This window comes from Limulus polyphemus, unplaced genomic scaffold, assembly GCF_000517525.1.
Source record: "Limulus polyphemus unplaced genomic scaffold, Limulus_polyphemus-2.1.2 Scaffold45, whole genome shotgun sequence".
NCBI lineage: Eukaryota > Metazoa > Arthropoda > Merostomata > Xiphosura > Limulidae > Limulus > Limulus polyphemus.
Window position 1 is genome coordinate 558532 of NW_013665655.1, and position 4704 is coordinate 563235.

Sequence of the window (4704 nt, forward strand, 5' to 3'; positions counted from 1 at the left end):
CCCAAATTAGTTAGCATAAATCAGTTAAATGACGAAAAATTAGTGTCTATTTACTTGTGACCACGCTGTGTACAGTTTCCTTATGGTATCTTAACTACAACTGATTTTTGTGTCAACTTGACTTTTATGAAACTCTATGCATTGTGGAATACACGTGTAAATTCAGGTATGTGTTGCTGTCTCAGAACTTAATACCCACAAATCTCTGCAGATAGCCAATAGTTATTCATATTTCAACAATTTGCTTTTGATAATAAAGTAACACTAATAATTTATATCGATAGAAAAGGCAAGGAGCGCGGGTTGGCCTTATGGTAAAGCTCTGGATTTGGGAGCAGGTAAGCTAGGTTCGGATCTGTGAGATACTGCAAAATATTCGCTACCGGGTGCGATATAAACGTGGATGGTGAGTTGTATGGTGCTGCTTACTGACTTCCTTCTCTCTAATCAGTAGTTCAAGCCCTTCAGTGGTGCAACGGTAAGTTTGTTTTTATAACTCTAAAAATCGGGTTTCGATACCTGCCGTGAGCATAGCACAGATGAATCATTGTTTAGTTTTTTGCTTTAGACCAAACAACGAATAATAATAATAACAGTAGTTCAAAATTAGAAACGGCGGTAGATAGCTTTAGTAGCTTTCTTATAAATACAAATACAAAAAAATCAAGTGTGTTAGAAATACCTCGAACATAAAGACAGCAATAAAAAAGGAGCGTAAGGAACTCTTGTACAAGTCAAACTGTAATGGTAATAGAACTTTTGTTAAGCTCTGATCAGCTCTTCAGTTAAGTAAGATTCTAAAGAGTCTTATAGTGTCATTCTTCAAAAGTGACCACTAGAGTTGTTACAAGTAATTCGAAAAATCGATAAGCATGTGACAAACTCTCCAAGACCCAGTCTGTGAAAAAACGAAATCGACTCCACTCGTTCAACATTCACTTATTGTTCCTACATTTGACTATTTACTAGGGATAATAGTTTATGGGAGAAATTATATATAAATTCGGATATTCTCGGAATTCAAACCCGTGTGTCATAACGTTAGAGTATGTAAATAAATTCTTCATATGATCCATCGAAGTGTCTGTAACTGAGTTGTTATGAATTATGTCAAATGTGTCATAAAGTAATAATTCTTTTCGACTTCCAATGTCTCATCCTTCTTTCTGTAGGCGTATAAATTTGTAGAAACACGTTAGAAAGTCTTTGCTTTTCATAGTTAATCAATATTTAAATTATAGTGTTATTTCAACAAATTCATAATTGAGTTGAATGAGGAACTATATAAAGGTACCATAGAAAAAGCACATGACTATTGTCAGATTTCAGCCCGAGGGTAGACGCACGCGCACGAAAGAAAAGTATAGAGTGCCGAGGCAGTACAGTTTGTGGATCAGTGTACTAGCACCTCCACTCAGAACTGAAAGAGATGCAAGAATGTGACATGGTATGACTAGTACTTCCATAGCAAAGTCTGAGTTTTAATTGGCTTAACTGAAAAACTATAGTCATAACCAAAGAAAAGATAGATAACATAAAAGACGTGGGTACATCAGCTGATAACTTGTAGTTCTGAAGAGTACCAAACTTTTTTCTTATTGCGTGTATCCATACATGAAACAATCAGTAGTTTGTTTCATCAACTAGCAGAGTTATTTTAACGTATTACCATTCTTTCTAAAACATTCAAATGATTAGATGAACTAAGTAGGGCAGATAATTATCCTTCTGGAAGTTTAAACAGGTAAGTTTATGAAATTTGAGCTAATATATCAATGTTATCTTATAACTGGTAAATGAATTATATATACGTGGCATCTGCCATTTTTCCTATTGAACTGATATATGCTTTTTGTTTTGAGACATCAGAAATTATGTTAGCCCATAAGTGGCATACTAACTATTATCCTACATAATGCTATTGTCACGAATAACTATTATGTTCTATTATGATAGAAAACAAGTTGTTTTGCAGTTATAAAAATCCATATAATTTGATGTAGATTTGGCAGTAATAATATTTTCAAAAATCTATTTCTATTCCATTGCTCATAAGTAGTAACACCTTGCGTTTACTCGTAGATCTACGATCACGTTACTCTCAGTGGTATTTGTTACATTCTCACAATTACTTTTGGATAAGTATTTCAACAGAGAAACGTCCTTTTTGATCATGATGTTAAAGTCGAGCTGAAAATGTCGTTGTAGTGTACTAAGTTCCACAAACTGAGCTGGGCTGGGAATGTCTTCTCCCCAGCCATTACACCAGACAGGTTGTTCTATAGTCTCAAGCCAATCAATACTCATCATAGAATGCACTCGTCAGGTAGAGAAGAAGATACGAGTCTTGTTTTGTACGTCCTCTTAACACGCAAGGGTTTTCTGCTAGGCAAAAAGATAGGAAGACATGATGCATTATGTCTTACTTCACAGCGTGCTGCTCCACAGGCTGCATCTATTGGATATACGTTCTGAACAAATTCGTCATTCACGTATAACTAGCTTGACAACGACATTATTGTCGAACTATAATAAATAAATAAAGGTTTTTCATTTTCTCTTTATTTTTCTGTTGGGAAATGTATGTTCACCAAAAATATTTTCGTATTTAAATATGGTAAATGAAAGATCAGCCTTGTAAATACGTGTTAATTATTAAGCATAACAAAGAAAACCTTAAATAGGGTTAATAGACTCTCTGGCACGTTGCTCATTCAAAAGCTGATACAGGTGTCCTTTGAATTAATCTGCTTTGAAAAATATGTTATAATATTACCTTGTACCGTTTACTTTTCTATAAGTACGACAGTTTTTGTTTTTTTATATCTTGTTCTTTCTTTACTCTGAAACTAGAATTTTACTATTTATTCAGTGTCGTTTAATTTGTTATGCTCCAATAATAAAGCATTTTAACTTTAGTTAGCAAATTTTAGTCACGTATAACTGAAATAGTGTTGCCATCTTCCGTAAAAATGACAGCATATATAGAGCATGTATGACAATGTATGACTTCTTTGGTTTGTTTGAAGTTAAGCACAAATCTACACAATAGGTTATCTGTGCTTTGCCCACCACGGGTATCGAAACCCGGTTTCTAGCGTTGTAAGTCCGCAGACACACCACTGTGCCACTGGGGGGCCAATGTATGACAAAATGATTTATAAATGATATGGACTTAAGGAGCATATAAATACTAAACAACACATTCTAAGGAGCATATAAATACTAAACAACACATTCTAAGGAGCATATAAATACTAAACAACACATTCTAAGGAGCATATAAATACTAATCAACACATTCTAAGGAGCATATAAATACTAATCAACACATTCTAAGGAGCATATAAATACTAAACAACACATTCTAAGGAGCATATAGATACTAAACAACACATTCTAAGGAGCATATAAATACTAAACAACACATTCTAAGGAGCATATAAATACTAAACAATACATTCTAAGGAGCATATAAATACTAAACAACACATTCTAAGGAGCATATAGATACTAAACAACACATTCGAATAAAATATCACATCTGCTACACTGAAACTACTACTCTCAGTATTACAATGTGGGGAAAAATGAAACATATACTTATTTCTTCAGTACTTTTCTTTTTCTTTTTAAGTAACATACTTAGTACTGAAATACAATAAATTCTATTTCATTTTCAGTGTTTGTTTACTTAATTCATCACTTTCAAATCGATCGTCTCTCTTAATGCTGGAGCACTAACAATTGTTTATTGTGTTTTACTTCTCTTACATGTTAAAGCATCCTTACTTTTTATTGCTTTGTTAAAATACAGCTTAAAATATTTTAACTTAAGCTATTTTTATTCCTATAAGTTCAGCTTTTCGGAAGTTCCTATTATAGTCTCTGTGCATTACAGTGCTTTTCCTTCGCTATGATACCTAAGCTACAAGACGTAACAGGTCTGCAAACAGATCAATAATTTGTTCGGATCTTTTCTGCTAGCCCCTTTCAGGAGCACAAAGAAGTTGCGCTGTGGTTGCCAACAACATTCATGATTTACATAATAAAGGCGAACAAAGGCACTCGTCCAAATGTCGATAATATGTTTAGCGTTTGTGCACTAACATGTAGATCAAATAACTATTGAAGTGGAGCTTCGTTACTTGGGACATAATTATGTGCTTGCTTTCGTCAAAATTACCTCTTTTCTTCAACGTTGTGAGTTAGTAGGGAAAATATATAGCTAAAGTCCTAATGTAGATTTACGTTGCATACCACTCATCCTTAACACATATATTTACCTAGTGACACAAGTACGTAGCTAGACAAAGTTCCGTTATAGGCCATGCTTGTGAGTCTAGCTACACTTCCTCTCGAAATAAAACACTACTGATATAATCCTAGAAGTTTATATCTAACAGCTCGTTCAATATGTAGTCGCACTTTCGCTATTGATAAGTAACTCGTCACACTTCTCTTCCAAATATACATTCTGCATTTCTTTCACTATATATAGTAACACTTCCGTTGTAGCTTCTTATCTAGACATTCTTATATTAGAGATGTATTCTTCCATAATATAGTCACATTTTCTCTAGGCAAGCACTTCTATTATACAAATATTCCAAGCTTTGCTTCAAATCCATAGATTTTTCTACTATAAATAAGTATGTAGACCCACTTTATTCCAAGTATAACCTATCTTCTCTTTTATTAGAT

At 33.6% G+C, this 4704-nt stretch overlaps 1 protein-coding gene across 2 annotated transcripts in view; it reads left to right on the plus strand.

The window, feature by feature from the left end:
• Nucleotides 1-1396: 1396 nt before the first annotated feature.
• The window catches only part of LOC106462361 (cAMP-dependent protein kinase catalytic subunit alpha), a 107437-nt gene continuing 104129 nt past the window's right edge, over nt 1397-4704 (plus strand). The window contains exon 1 of one of the 2 annotated variants that reach the window (XM_022389772.1): nt 1397-1744. The gene's annotated coding sequence lies outside the window, so the exon portion shown is untranslated. The remainder of the gene's footprint in view (nt 1745-4704) is intronic. The other variant, XM_022389766.1, reaches the window with a different exon arrangement.